The 17,020-nt window shown below is 37.1% G+C and overlaps 1 long non-coding RNA gene across 1 annotated transcript; it reads left to right on the top strand.

The window, feature by feature from the left end:
* The first annotated feature begins 1,227 nt into the window (after positions 1-1,227).
* LOC147484826 (uncharacterized) lies at positions 1,228-12,675 on the top strand. The gene is made up of 3 exons (XR_015204877.1): positions 1,228-2,228; positions 12,437-12,494; positions 12,589-12,675. It is a non-coding gene; the product is annotated as an uncharacterized LOC147484826 (long non-coding RNA).
* Positions 12,676-17,020: the final 4,345 nt, after the last annotated feature.

The raw sequence follows: 17,020 nt of genomic DNA, 5'->3' as shown, positions 1-17,020 counted from the left end.
TTTTTTCCTCCCTCCTTTACATGACATTCAGTTCACATATAAAAGACCAAGAATGCTGAGATCGCCACCTTTATTAGGTACTTGTTTCCGTAAATTATAATATGAGGGCGTGCGCCCCTTGTTTGCTCTTGGTTTGAGGGTGTGCGCCCCCTATACGTAATTAACATATGTAAAGTCCCACGTTTCTATAAGTGTGGACTATAAGTCAAACTCATCTGTATCTAGTAGTTTATATTTTCATGTTTTGAGTTACTTCACACCCAAGGTAGGTTAGTATAAATATGTAACTTTGGGCAGATAACATTAACTATAACCCTAATTAATCTCTAACCAACTCAAACTCTAACCCTAATCAATCTCTGTTCTTCTTCTTGGTATCTCTCCATCTCTCAATGTCACAACTCTCCTAGCATCACCACTAACATGGAATTTAATATGGTATCAGAGCATCAGGTTCAAATCTAAGTTTAATGGTATGCTAGGAGAGGTATCTTCAAAATCAATATACAAAAAAAAAAAATCAATTCTTTTTCAGTTTTCAATATTCAATTCAAGTTTCAATCTTTCTCACAAGAAGAAGTTCTTCTGTTTCGAATCATAGGCTGTTGGAGATTTTCTTTTCCGACAAGTAGATCTAGTGGTGTTCTCATTGATTCAACTATTTTTATGCTATTAGGGGTACTGTTCACCGTTCCTATTCATTGTTCATGTTCACAATCACTGTTCACCATTCATGTTCATCGTCATTGTTCACAATTACTGTTCACGGCACTGTTCATCATACTGTTCACCTATACTATTCATTATATTGTTCACTGGTAATGTTCATCACACTATTCACTGGTACTGTTCACAAAATTCAACTGGCTAGTTCTAATCCGAGGGCGTGCGACCCTTCCCAAAGGCAGATCAGAGGGCGCGTGCCCCCACACTTTAGGTACTCAGGTCAAGTTTTTCATATTCTTCAGCTTCACTTCAGGTACTCAGGTCTAGTTTTCCGTATTCTTCAGCAGTTTCTCCTCATCTCAACTAATTCGTGAGTGTAGCGAACTCTTGAGGTCGCTTTTCAAAACCCACACAAAAAACCACTTGTGACGTGTCGCCCTCCCCTTTGTCTGTCCGTACGCCCCAAAAGCACTGTTTTTGTGTCCCGACCGCACCCCCTATATTCTCATTTTCCCTTATCTTCGTATCCAACCTCTCCCAATCTCTCCCGATCGTCTCTCTATTCTCGCTCTCGGATTTCTCGACGGATTTCTCCCCATAGTCAAGACAAGAGATTGCAGTTCTCGCTCTCAGATTTCTTGACGGATTTCTCCCCATAGTCAAGACAAGAGATTGCAGTTTCATCACAGCCAATTCAGGTATGAAGAATTTCTCTTTACTAGGTAAACATATGTATGTAGAATCCTGCAACGCACCTGACTTGTAAAATAGAAGAGCCTCCAGTTGAGTGAAGAAGTGTTGGTTACTATTTTGGTTGTTGCTCTCGACATTGTGTTGTAACCTGTTTGAATCAAGGGGGAACGCTATACAGGAACCGGGTCTTACAAACCCAAGACCCAAGATATATCTTAGATTGCTAATGATTCATACAAATCTGAAGAGAAACTCTTGCCCCAAATGTTTACAACACCTTTATTACCCCTGATAAATCACTCATCGCGCCTTTAAACATTTGAGCATAGTCAATTGGTAAATAAGCATTTCTCAGTCACTTTGTTACAGAAATTGCATTCATTCATTCATTCATGCCTTTCTTTGCTTGTTTGGTAATCATGTAGCTTTTTCAGAATCACATAAAAGTTTCATTATCTGATTTTTGCAAGAGTTTTCCCTTATCTGGTCTTGCCCAGATTTTTGATATAGATTTTGAGGGGTGAACGACATATCGACCTATGTGATATCAAATATTTATGAACATGTTATCTTCTTTTATATACATAGAAGTCATATAGCAAGCTAGTTGAAAACTTGAAACTTAAACTATGGATCACTTGTGTTTCGACTTGGGTGACGACTTTGGTGACTTCCCTGTAACACAAGATTTCACCAAGCTCTTCAAACCCTTCTTGTGTTCTTTCTTCTTCTCCATATCGTCTCCGTCTTCCTCTTCTTTCTTCTTCGCCTTCATATCTTGCTCTAATTCTATGCACAGCTTTAATAAACGGTCTTCTACTATGAGAAGTGTCAATGAGATTTCCTTTGATCTCAATCTGCCAATTCAGGTATGAAGAATTTCTCTTTATTACTTTGATTGTTCACCTGTCACTTTACCTTTCAACATTGGAGTTTGTCACGTATATCAAACCACATAAATCTTGTAATATGCAAATGGGTCCATAGGATTCTTTGGATTGGAATCTTGTTTAATTTGTATGATATGTGGATGGCGGAAGAGCCTTTTGACACACTACAACAGAACATGTTTTTAGCAGCGCCATACCCCATCGCTAAAGGTGCCTTTGAGCGTGGCAAAAGATCTGTCGCAACGCACTAGATGGCGTTGCAAAGGCGCAAAAAAGTCGTCTCAAATACTCAAATGCAACGCCAAAAGTGGCGTGGCAAATGTTCCTAGTTTGTTCTGCGGCGCCTATGGGCCGCTAATACACTAATTCCGTTGCTACTTCATTTATGAAAATTAAATTAATTGCAAATTTATTTCAAACTATTTGCGCCACTTTGGCCGCAAAAGAGAGCTTGTAACAACTAGGATGGCGTTGCAAAAGTGATACCTTTAGTCGCACAACTAGGCATCGCGAAAAGGCAACCTTTTGCTACACTATTCGTTCTATGAAAGTTTGAATTTTTAGCTATACATTTGGCGTGGCAACAGACGTCCATAAATTTAGCGACACACTAAGTGTGGCAAAAGTGTCTACGCTATTTATAGAATCAAATCTTTTAGCTACACCAAAATTGTTGCGAATGATATAAATTCGAGAAAAGCACACACTTTATTTGGGGCGATTTAGCATTACAAATAGTGCAATTCATATATATACCTGTACATTTTCATTTACATAATCCCTTTAAAACAATTTTTTATAGAACACAAGAACCCTATAACAATTCACCACAAATCATAACAAAATGAATTTCATTATTAAACCATTCGATCAATACAAAAGATCTTAAAGAATTCACATAACTATTTTTTGCGAAAAAACATCGTCTCACATAATCTTAACAACGTTCAACTAAATTAGACGAATTATTCAAAACTAAAATTCTACAAATAATGCCTATAACATGCTAATTTGAGCAGCATCCACTCGGAGCTTCTTCTTGATTCTACTACTTCTGGCGACCAATCGACCAATCTGGCATAACAAATTAAAAAAAAAAAAAAATCACGTAAGTAAATTTAGTAGAAACATTAATAAACCTAATACACACTCAAGTTGACAATGCATGTGAAACTATGCACCTCCTATATGCGTAAATTGGTGCCCATAGCCAAAAGCTTAGAAAGAACTTATCAAAGTTATAACTCGATCACATTCATGAAGGTACAGATCAAATAAGAAGACAAAAATAGCAAAAAACTAATAGATTTTGAACTAAATTGTACATGTAAATGCCAAATCATTAAAAAACCTCGTGTCATAAAGTTATCACCAATGAAACAATAAAATAAGTAAGGCTAAACATCAAGTAAATCAAGCAAACAAGCTCAACTACAAAAAACAGTTCCAACAGATGGCATAGTCAGATGTAAAGGTATCGACCAACCTATAATGAGATTTTTAACCCCCTGCCTATGATTTAGGAGTCAAGAAGTCCTGCCTTCGCTATTCCTTCTATCCCTTTGCTACTTTGTTTAACAGAGCGAATATCCTTTGTCCTAACCTTTATCCTTCGGCTATTCCTTCTATCCTTTGCTACTATTTAATAGGGAGGCTCGGGAAAGAACCTAAGCACAAAAAAACACGCACTACCGCAAAAAAGGAACAAGGGCTAGATGGATAGGCTAGGATCGGGAAGCTCAACCATCAACAAAAATGCTCAAGGAAGGGTCGGCTCTAGAATAGCGTTTAAGCCATATGTGTTGAACCAACTCTTTTAAGGTAACATATGAGACCGATCAAGTGTAGGAATTAGTGCCGAAATTGACCCTATCTTTCTTTCGAAGGGAAAAAGTTGTTTGGTCGAACCACTATCTCTTGATTGATCCGATCATACACTTGCTTTTCCCCGCGTGATAGTTCTCTTGATATTCTTTCTACAACTATAGATTTGGAGCCAATCGGTATGACCGTGTGTCAAACCGTGGTCAGCGGGAGACGTAAGGAATATTCACCGATTCCTTTCCAATGAGAACTAGACAAAGGCCCCATATGCTTTGGGGAAACCATTAGAAAGTGCAAAGTTGAGAAACATGACCACATTGAGGTTGCTGCCGCCGCCGTCGATTCGGATGTAGAAACCGCTATGTCCCGGCGTAAGAGGCGTAAAAGCCGATGCCACAGAGGTCGCTGCTTTGCCGCTCATGCAGCCAGATGCAGAAATTGCTCCTCGAGTATCCAAATACAATACATTCTGCTGCCGACCTGCCAATACCGCCACGCTAAGAAAAAAACCTATTCAAATTCCGCAGAATACACCAACAGATATCATGGTTAAATATATAGCAACTTTCCAAAGGATATTTGAAAATCTATAAGAAAACTAATAAGATGAAAATTGACATGACATCTAACCTTTGATGATACTTTTGTTCTATTAACTCGCATGTCATACATGTATCATTCAGACTTGAGATGGCGCCAAAGATACAAGAATAATTGGTCAAAACAATCTCACTCGATCATAATTATTGCACCATCTTAGCATATTTCTTACAATATTATCACCACAATATATGCATTTTGAAAGATTTTTACAAAGAAAGGATTAGCTTGACGGTAATGATGCTAGTGAATTAGGAAAAACACAAACTATAACAGTTTCTAGGTGACAAAGAGGGCAAGGGTTTAACGTTAAAAGAGTAACTCGTAAGTTGCTTGTCTAACACCAACATGGAATGAGAAAGGCTTAATTTGTGGTTGTTATTGAGCTCCCTTTTCCATCTATTTATTGAATCCTAAAAATTTCACCCGATGTCATTTTATGATGTAAGTAGGCAAGAGAAATGGTAACTCTTCACCACTATGCATTTGTACTATCTAATTGTTTTGATAGGTCGGTGCCATCAAAACTTTCATCAAATAAGAAAGAATGAAGAGAAGCCTCACCGTGGCACATACTTTTCCAAAACTTTGACTTTCGGAAAGGTTTTAGTACTAACCTCGACGCTACTTAACGAGTCGGCGGTTTATAGTAACACTTAACAATATCAAACAAAAAAATTGGGTTTGAATTGTAATAGACAACAACCGTACCAAAATTAAGAACACATTGAATTTTTTTGAGCAAAGAAGATTCATAATCATACAACTTTCTCAAGTATTCATGTCGTGAGACATATATAGTCAAATAAGACATTGTTCATTATAGCAATCCGATGAATTAACTAACTAGTTCACAAAAAACGACGACCATCATCGCTAATTCGCCTCAGAGAGAAATGACCGACCCTAACATTAATTTTTCTACTTTTTTCACCATAAATCACTTTCATGGCATAGATAGGTTCCTTTGCTTAAGCCGCTTTACTAAATGGTCAGAATTGGCTTTATACTCATTATGCCAAGAAGAGCATCAACTACTATAGTTTTGTTCTACTTAATTCATAAAGCGTAGAAATCAATAATAGATCGTAAGGATGTTTCAGATACATTCTAACTAAAGAAGACTAGAAAATCATAGGATAACATCGTTTTCATTTTATTGCTTAAGCAGAATTTATCATCGCCTCTAGAAACAGGTTATTGATTGTTGATGTAAGAAAAATTAATAACTACAACAATAAGCTTACATCATTAAGAAAATCAAATCCGATGCAATCTACTCTTCCACCGATTAACTCGTCCTCCATATCTTCCACATCGTATTACATATCCTTTGAAGAACTCCAAGCAAGTATGCAACCGTGAAATGACCTCGCCTCATGCTGCACAAAAATAAATAAATACTAATGATAGCCGGAAAGACATAAATACATTAACAAGTTTGTCTATGTCCAAGATCCGTAAAGCCGCAAATCAGGTTTGCATGATGACAAATGGACCAAATTCCCAAGAAAATTAATACAACTTGTTCAAGGATATTATAAGTCATGTACATATACCACTTCTCGCAGATCAAGCGGCAAAAAAGCAACAACTATGTCTTCGACTCCCATTTTCAGATCATGGCAAGCCTCCATGGTTATATAAATGGGAGGCTTGCACAAGTACTTACTTTTAGATTTGACCGAATGGGTGAGGTACTTGAAGAAGTGTTGTGTTGGAGGCCTACCTACTAGGGTTGCAATTCACTTCTTCAAGTACTAATGCCTAAGACAGTATCACTCTGTGATTCTGGTTTTCTTTTTTCTTTCTTTTACACCTTCACTTTTTGTAATTTCCTTCCCCTTTTTCCTCTACTTAATACAATTCTCAGCTCACTTAGCAAAAAAAAAAAAAGTGTGTGCGCATGCGTGTGCACCACTGCAATAAAGTCTATTACTCATTTTTATAAGTACTTCCGCACGACCCAAAAAAACACGGGGGTAAACAAGATCATGGGTCCGCTCCTCCGGAGAAGAGCCAATGGAGTATAGAGGAAAGAGTCCTAAGATAATTGTCCTACCTCGCATTTGTTAATTATGGCGATGGTATCTGCGCGATATCCCTAAGAGAGTCCGAATGAACTGCTGAGTTTATGAAGAACTAGATTTTCTACTTGAGGTGGATGAGGAAGAAATAAAGTTAAAATTTGCTTACTTGTTTGCACATATTATGAAAATCTTCAAAAGGAGAAGGATCTCGCTTTTGTCAAGCATCAAACTCTCCATTTGTTCAAATGAGAAGGGACCTATGAAGAGGCTTAACTTAGTGATGCGTAAATAAAATTTTTGTAGAAACATCATTGTGAAACACACACGCACAAAACACACATGTGCAATAAGTCCAAGGTGAGAAACCAAATCTACTTGCAGAGTTGCGAAGAAGGTGATAATGACAATGAGACAAGAATTAAACCCCAATGCTTATCCAGAGCTTCATTATTACTTACTAGTTACTACTTGGTATTTGGTACATAACAGAGCCATGTTTGAACGCATAAAATAAAGAACATACCATGTCAAGTGCAGAAAACTCAAGACTTCTTTCCATCAATCCAAGATGGAATCCACCAAGGTTTGAAAAGATATTACATCCATTTCATTCAGATCTAGTCCATCCAAGGTGCATTGTCTATAAGGTACCTACACCAGGGATTTAGCAAGGATTGTAAATGATGAAGCTTTTCAATATTCTTGACCCTGAACAAAATGACATGAATTACACATGTGAAGAAAATTAACAAATATGAGAACATAACCAATAAACATGAGGCATAGGCTCAATCTAACTATAAAAAGTTCAAGAGTTCCTTTATATGAAAGGCACTAAAGGCACTCAAGGGTTCTGGAAAACTGCAAATTCGTAATGCAAAGCTATACAGCCAGACGATGAACAAAAGTCCGTCCTGCGGACCATAGTTTATTACGAGAGAAAGCCAGCCCATTTTAGCTAAACAATGTCATTGAAACCCTTATGGTTCCCATCTCCACCCAGCCTAAATAGGAGCCCTTCGTGTGGCTATTCACGTTATTCAGACTCACAGGGAAACTCAAACTACTAACAACAACTCTTCAATGGCACCAACATTAATTTTCACCAGGACTGTTTGAAACGCGTGACTGTTGTCTTGAATTAAAGGCTCAAAACTGAGTGTTGTAGTCCACGAACTTTGACTCCGAGGAAGCTCATTCAGTTATAGAATGCGTTAAGGGCTCTTAAGGAGAGAGAGGGGCAAGGCTGCCTGATTCTAAACAGGTTAAGACGCCATCTGGGTTATAGTATTGAGGGAGGTGGAATAGAAAATTCTGTGAATCAAGGCCTCACAAGGCTCCGTCGATGATTGTCTTATGGATGTCTTGAAAAAGATACCACAAGATGTTTCATCGACAAGTCCTCTTGATTGACTAATTGGTAATCTTGTATGTTATAGCTTCGACCAAGTCGGCTTACCGATAGGTGTTAGTCTATCTCTTTGAAGTTATGCAGGTCTTGATCGACCTGCTGTGCCGGTCAAGGCTCAAAACTGAGCATTGTAGTCCACGAACTTTGACTCCGGGGAAGCTCATTCAGTGCTAATACTCTCAAGTACCCAAACAATCTGCACGAACCAATAAACATAAAAAAACAAAACAAGCCACTCACCACTTCAATTAGCAAGATATCCTATGTGAACTATATCTAGTAAAAAAAGGATTCTGTCCTTTATTAAGAAGTACGGAAAACTAATACAGATGAAAACGAAAATATAAAATAAAACAAGTATTAATGTGTAAAAATATGAAGAACATAGAGACAAGACATAACTAAATGACATGAAATCCCAATAAAGTTGTCAACGGGTATTCCAAAGGAGCTTATCTTTGGTTCACCACACATACAAAATGATACGAGATGGTGCTTCGATAGATTAGCCATGTCAAAATCATAGTCATGGAAGAATTGGATTTGTGTTGGACCGTGAAGAGGTGCAAACTGAATAGAAGTTTTAATAGATTTCGCACCAACCAAAAAGAATGGAGGAATGTGCCCCGGACCAGGACATGGACTGATGGACTGGGGATCATTTGCAAGAAGTTGCACATGGATATTTAAAATAGGCAAACAGAGACATGTGAGCCATTCAATATACCTGTAGCAAGATACTCGAGGAAAGATATCCATATGTCCCCATTACCCTAGTAGAGACATGGCTCTTATCACCGCTAGTCCATCCTTGGCCAGCCCCCAAAATCGAAAAGCTTTGCATTGTAGTTACGTGGAATGAAAATTATAAAAAGTTTAGAAGTCAATAGGAGATTGTGTGTGTCTCATGTGTTTGTGTGTGTGCGTATGCGAGAGAGAGAGGGAGAAATGTATGACTGTACAAATAAATTATGCATTAAAGCCACATACCGAATCCAAAAGTATATTAGAAGTTTTAAAATCCCGATATATAACTTTTATTTCAAAGATCGCGGAAGCAATCATAATGACGCCAATAAGCATCCTCTCGACTTCCTATCCCCGCTGCGAGCCCAGGGCAAGCTCACCAAATTAGCAAAGATTGGAGCCCGCCGCTTATCCGTCGCGTGAGGCGGCAGTCGAGGCTCGCAAGACCTCATCGCTACCGGAGAAAGGAAGTGAAAGCAAATAACCGATCTCATCCCATCTCAAATTCTTCGAATACCTAGCTAGCTCCCCCAACTCTTGTTCTCTCCCAAATTCTTCATCTCCATTTGCCGGGACCGGACTCGTAAGCCTTTCTTCTCTATGTCTTTCAATGCCTCAAGGCGAGTGAATCCGATCCATCCGTCGATCTCTATCGGTTGAATCCTCCGAACCGAATGGAAGCATCGGCATCCCTTCCGACCACCGGGCATGTTAGTACTCAACCTGCAGAAAACTAGTAAGAATTATGCCCGTCATCAAATTCATGCCGCATTCGCGAGATTACTTGACACTATCTCTATAAAAGGCTCATAATAAGAGCCTTTGTGCTCTACAAGACAAAAAAAAATAAAAGCAATTTTTTAGTGTAGTGCGGGTGAAATCATATTCGACACGGGGCTGCCAACAACCGTGACGTATGAACATTCCCATTCTATAGCTCTCTTTTTTGCCTCCCATACAATCAAGAGAAGGCCCATGTCCGTCCATTTGGTAATGTGGTTTGCAAACTAGTCACTTTTCTCAACAAAGCGATTTGAATCCCCAATAGGCGTAGAGACATCACCGGGACAGTACATCCATCCATACTACTAGAGGAATGCTTCCACTTATGAAATTCACTTTAGGCAGCAGCTAGGAGTTAAAAGCTACCTATTCCGGATCAAGGAAATGCAAGCCCCTTCAAGAGTTCAAGTGCAACCTTCATACGAAGGTTCCGGGGATAATGGTTGGAAATAAGAACCCCTGCATTCACAAGAAATTGGATATTAATGCCATATAAACAATGCCCATCTCCAAGAAATAACACACATGCAAAGGAGCAGAGCATATCTTTTGATACATTTATGAAGCATATAAACCGGGAATATCAAAATGTGACAACGCTGTAACCTACTGAAAGAGATGATTCTCCAAGCTCCCTCTAGGCATGAACTCATAGACTAGCAGGCGGTGTTCATCCTCTAAGCAATATCCCACCAACCCGACAAGATTAGGATGGTAGAACTATCCCAAATAATTAACTTCCTACCGCAAAGGGATGACAAATATTGAGTAAACTTCCAAAACACAAACACCCTCAAAAGCTACTATGAGAAAAATTTTGTTAAAATTATAGTAGGATGCCGGTTTGGTCCATCATCAATCATTGCATCCAAATTTCTAAACTCACATGCATTGCTAAACATGAATACGCCATAGAAGCGAGTAAGCGGTTCTTACCAACCATTCTTTGTGTCCCCTGGAACCCTTCTTGGTTAAGCCTTTTAACAGCAATAACAATACCGGGTCCCGTGCTTGGTAGCGGTTAGCAAATTTTCATCAATCCAAATTTTAAACACACTCTTAAAATCTGAAATAAAATAAGTAAATATTAAAATTTGAACTTTTAAAGACGAAATGAAGATGAAATTAAGTGAAATGAATATGAAAACGCATTTAAAAGTGAGTAGAATCTAGTGGAAGGTAGATCTGATGGTGTATGTGAATGTTAGTGAATCTAAATTAGATATTGTGTATGAAAGCTTCGTTTACGAGCTCGTTGAAGGAATGAAGCGAGATTGGGAGAGATAAGATTGCGAGATGTGGAGAGAAAGAGGACGTGTAATGGAGATGGAGGAAAGAAGTTTTGGTTGAGATAGAAGAGGGAGAATGGAATCTAGGGTTTTTTTTGTTCTTTCTAATTTTATTTTCTAATTTTTTGAGGACCGAAGCGAGGAACATGAAAACTCTAGCGGGCTGAAAAATATTTTCAGCCAAAAACTATATGTCCGTCCAAACCAAAGCCAATTAGCAACACCAGAAGGTCGCAACAAGGGACTACACCAGCGGCGCCAAGCGGGTCGCAATAGGGATTTAATTTATAGCAGCACCACAGTTGTTGCCAACAACAAATATTTTCAATTTAATTATCTTTTTAAATTTAAGTGCACACTTTTGCAACGCACAAGGTGTTGCTCTAGGTATTTTCCAAATTGAAAATTCTATTAAGATGGATGATCTTTAGCAACGCCAAATGGTGTTGTAAAAGATGGTTTTTTGCAACAAATTTTAGGCGTGGCAAAAGAGTGCGCTGCAATAGACCCCTTTTGTTGTAGTGACAGTTTATAGTCAAGGCTTCGATTGGTTGTTCAGTACTTCAAAAAGCTTTATCACTACAATGAAACTAATAAGGCTTGGTGTATCTATGATCCTAATAATGAGAGTGTGTTTAAGGCTCTCAGAAACTCAGGTGTTAATTGGTCGTCATGTCAAACTTTGACACATGACTACAACCAGTCTTACGAGATTTAAATTGTGATCATTGGGTTGATGCGGTAGCAGTGTCAACTGAAATTGAAGCAGAGAAACCAACTTGTGAGTTACTGTGAGTAACTCCAGTGGATGATGTGCATGTAGGGGATGATTGTAGATATCATGTTTGGGGTGCTAGAGATTCGGGCTGTGATGCGTGGCTCTGGGATAGTGATGTTCACTCTTTCAAGGAGGTTGCTGAAAGGATTGGCGTGCCTTTGTAAGGAGCATGCATCTTCTACACAGGTTGCTGAAGAGAAGTGCCTCAACCCAAAGGATCCAATGCATCCATTTGCATATTATATTCCAATACTCAGTGACCTTCACATGAATACTATAACTTCTATTTGAAAACTATTTTATAGAAACACATTGGAAAGCCAAATTAAAGTACAACAAAGAAGATTTAAGTCCCCGAAGCTTGTTAAATATGCGTGCATTTCCATGGCAAAAAGCTGGAGTAAATAAAATCTAAGCATTCATTAATTTTGGTTGTCTCAAACTTGACAAAATCTATGTTGGTTTCTGTTTTCAACCTGCTTTTTGTTCGTCGAATGTGTGTGTTTTTTTTTTTTTTTTAAAAGGCATGTATGTTCACATTTTGAGACCGTCTTTCATTGTAAGGATTATTTGTTAATTATCAGATGGTGCGAATCAACATATTTGTTGTTTCTTTTCTTCATTGGTAATATATAGAGCTTTCAAATGTAATCTTTAATTCAATATTGGAGTATGTTATCACACTCTTGCACTTAGCCTTGTTGTATGTTGGATTTGATGTGCAGATCCTCTCTATGTTGCTTACCATGATGAAGAATGGGGAGTTCCTCTTCATGATGACAAGTGAGTTTTTCTTCTATAGACACCCTCCTTATAGTTCTTTTCTTCTAAAACACAAAAGAGACTGACATTTAGCCTATAAATTAAAATGGTACAGGCTGTTGTTTGAACTACTAGTTTCGAGTGGTGCACAAGTTGGAACAAACATACTATATTTTCTTAAGATATTTCTCGCTCTCGGATTCGCTCTCGAATTATTATATTTCTTGCTCTCGGATTCGTTCTCGAATTATTATTATTAAGAAGCTTCACGAATCAGGACTCAGGCATCAATCAATTGAGGCTCAAAATTCTTTATTCAGAAATCATCAATCACTGTGGATAGGTAATTTCCTTTCAACATCCATAGACATTTTGACGCAGTAATCATTGATTCATTGGCATTTTCTTGCAGTCTTGCTTGTAAGGCAATTGTAGATTACACAACATTAAATTAACTTGCTTTTGTTTAGTTCAATTCATGATCCAGATAGATAGATCGGTGGTATGCTTTGTTTACTTTTCTCATTGACTTGGATTCATCACCTTGTTTGATCCGCAACCTAGATGGTATATATTTCAGCTATCTTATTTATGGGTGGGTTTCTTTTTGTTATACCGATTTGGGATTTTTGGCTACTTTTGTTTGGGTGTTCAATTTAAGTAACTTCTGAAAATGTATTGTCATGATCCAGTTTAACTTTGATATTCACTTGTACTTGGCATGATTTAAAAAGTGAAATGATGAAATCCATTATTGTATCAGTTTGCATAGGCAATGTAATCTTTTGTGTTTGTAATGAAAGAGAAAACTAAAGTACGATTTGAAATAATCGTATGCTCCCAAAATGAAATTGCCAACATATATAAAAATAATGAAACAGAATGGTTGATGAAAGAGTTGAGCGGTTATTTCATGGTTTTCTTCATTTTAAGGTTTATTAGTTTTTTAGTTAACATTTTATAAAATTAGCATAATCCCTGTTTCCCTGTTAGTTGTTTCGTAGTGGGAACACCTAATTTTGTAATTTCTTACTTGGAACACAATCGGTTTTAATTCAAATCTATTCTGTTCTAGGTCAATTTATAAGGCAAAAACAAGCACAGACTAAGTGGCACGTTGTGTTGGGGTTGTTGAGTTATGTTGAGCTTTCAATTTTCATTGGTTTCGTCGTTGGATTTGTGTTTGTTGCGATGTGTTTGGTTGGGTCTTTATTTCTGTACTTTTTTATGCAGAAACCGACTGTGTTTTGTTAAACAAAATAAGGCATAATAAAAATATCAATTGTACTAGCTTTTCGAGTCCCTATATATCTTGTTCTATTAGCTTCTTGTTTGGGTTATTGATGAATGTTGTTGCTAATTAGCTTCTCAATCAAATTTACTTGAACATCACATTTATTATGTGTACTTCCTCTGCCTATTTTCCCAGTGTATTTCTTTATATATATCATTCATGCATGTTCTACCATGTCATGTCCCAATAACCTAATAGAAGGAATGTAAGTAGACTTACGACTAGTGGGTTACACTGCTAGTGTTGGTGTCGAAAACCCCAACCACATCACCAACTAGAGATCCATTAGCGTTTACACTTATGGGGAGGTTTGAAGATGTGGAACCAAGCCTTACTAGATGCATTTAGTATAATCAACATAGAGATAGATAAATTTTTCTCGTATTCTCATTGAACTATTTTATTTCTATAGGAGGGAGTGGAGAACTTGATAATGAATACCAAAGTGCCTAATAAAATCCTATTGGAAATCATTAACAATGATTGGAATAGTGGTGACTGGATCAATTGGAGGCAATAGAGTGGTATGGGAAACACACTAACTTTAGCTAAACTCGAAATCAATTGGGCTTTCATAGAAACACTTATTAGATGTTGGGAGCCAAATGACATGGTCTTCAAATTTGGCTCTCATCAACTTTGTCCTACACTAGAAGAATGTTCTCATCTTCTTGGCATGTCTCTTGGAGGAATCCCTGCTTTTCCCCACCTAAAAGATAGTTATATAAAGGAGCTTGTCGATTTCCTGCATATCTCCAAAAAAAACTCTTGAAAAAGAAACAAATGGTCAAGTGAAAACTTGCTCTCTTGATTTCCTTATCGCTAGACACTTAAATGTCGGTGATCCAAACGATAAAAAAAAGGCGTTGGGGCGTGCAAATTCAATAGACTTAGCAATTATGGGACATGTTCTTCTTCCGAATAACACAAACAAAATTGATGCCTCTTTATGCAAAATTATTCAAGAAGATAGAACTGGGAGCGTTACTATCCTACCAATGATATTAGCGGAACTTCTTATAGGTTTGACCAATTGTGTCATAAATAGACATACCAAGCTTTCAGGATGCATTCCACTTCTTCAAGTTTAAGCATATGAGCACTTATCAAATTCCTTGGTGAAAATGAAAAGTGTTGGAGATAGCAGATATAATCTTATCAAAACAAGCATTAGCAAGCGTCCTTGTACAATTCCTAAGGATGCAGACGCATGGTACGCCAGCTTAAATTCTTTGAAGATGAAGGACATCAAGTGGAAATGTGATTGGCTCTTGTGTCAGAGAGATATTTATCTACATATTCCAGGTCGACACAGTCTTGTACTTGTTGGCCTTCATGGTTCCACTCCGTATGTGCCACTTCGAGTACTATGCCAGTTTAGTTGTGTTCCTTTCAATCCAACCACCGCTGATCTTGCAAATGACCGTGTTGATTTTACTTCATACTCCATGAATCAAGAAATTAGATATGTCAAGACATGAGACCAGAGTTGTCAATCTGTTGTTTCGTTTCTTCAAAACAATACCTCTACCATAAGTGAAGTAAATCAACTTGCTCCAAAGCGTAGCAGAGAATTTGAAGGAGATCAAGAAAACCCAAATAACAAGATGTCCACTTGTAATAATGCAAGAAGAGAGGGGATTTAATCTTTGTCATGATCGCATTATACATCAACCTCCACCGAAGGGACTGAATAATGATTGAGAATTTGCCTTTGTTTATGTCAAATGCATGTAAGTCCAACTTTTGACATTATATAGTTTTATTTATTTGGCAATGTATTTTAACTTTAAATTAGTGAAAAAAATTATCCAAAATGAATAACAATAAATTAGATACAACTTTACTCTATCATTTTCAAACAATTCAAAGAAAAAAAACATGATTTATTACCCTTTACTCACTGTGCAATATTTGATGTATTCGGTGTTACCCTTTATTTTTGCCAAATATGATTAGTTGTATGCTTCTGTCCTAGAACAACACATTTATTAATAGTACTTCCTTTGCGCTATTTTTCCTATGTATTTCTTTATATATATCATTCATGCATGTTCTACCATGTCATGTCCAAATAACCCAATAGAAGGAATGCAAGTAGGCTTATGGCTAGTGGGTTATACCGTACCACTGGTGTCGGTGTCGAAAGCCCCAACCACATCACCAACTAAAGATCCATTAGTGTTTACACTTCTGAGGAGGTTTGAAGATGTGGAACCAAGCCTTATTAGATGCATAAACCAAATCTCTATATGTTTAAATCATGATTGATCATTTTTGTTTGTTTATGTCAACTGCATGTAAGTCCAATTTTAAATTTGGAAATGTATTTTTACTTTAAATTTGTTAGAAATATTATCCAAAAGGAATAACAAGAAATAAGATACAACTTTACTCTATCATTTTCAAACAATTCAACAAATAAAAGCAGCCAAATCGTTATATAGATTTACTTTATTAAATATCTATATTCATGGAGCTAACCATTTTCTTCTCATTTTGGTTTTGCACTTTTTGGTTCTAGGTTTTTCGTTCTTGTGGAAAATATTGGAAAAGGAAGCGTATGTTTTCATTCACATTTGTGGTATTCCTAATCCTACAACAAATATTTTATTGGCCTCAAACTACCCGCTTTTATTACAATATATTTCCAAAGTTAACCACTATTTGTTTTGTCCTTGCAGGCCCAAATTCTTTCGGTTTTGTTTTTGTTCGTCTTTATGTTTCTTGGAGATATTTTTGTCAAAGAAATTGGTATGTATTCATTAAGATTTGCTTTACTCCTTTGTTTTCATTTGTTTTCATCTTGAAACTACTATTCACATGGTAATGCAAAGATTCATGCATTTCTCTTGAGCTTAATATTCTTAATATCTCCTAATACATTAGTTACTTTGGGTGCATTTAATAGGTGGGTAATAATGGTCCAAATTTCATTACTTCATTTAGATATAACAAAGTAAGTGGTCATATTTATGTTTCATATATATTGCAAGTTTTTCACATTTATGACAACCACGTTTGAAATAATAAGTTTGAAGTAGTCGGACTTTATGGTTTTTATCCGTTTACTCAACTTTTCCTGGCTTAACTTCCCGTTAGAGAAAATAAACAAAATTCCTAAGCAAAACTTTCAACTATTTAATACTCGGTTTGCCCACCATGTAGGAATTTCATTTGACACGACATAAGAAGGCTTCCCTCTCGTCCCTCCTTTTCCACTCTCACTGTTTTAATGCACAATGGATGCAAC

The sequence above is a fragment of the Coptis chinensis genome, chromosome 8, assembly GCF_015680905.1.
Source record: "Coptis chinensis isolate HL-2020 chromosome 8, ASM1568090v1, whole genome shotgun sequence".
NCBI lineage: Eukaryota > Viridiplantae > Streptophyta > Magnoliopsida > Ranunculales > Ranunculaceae > Coptis > Coptis chinensis.
The sequence above is the reverse complement of the archived record's forward strand: the minus strand, read 5'-3'. Positions and strand labels throughout refer to the sequence as shown.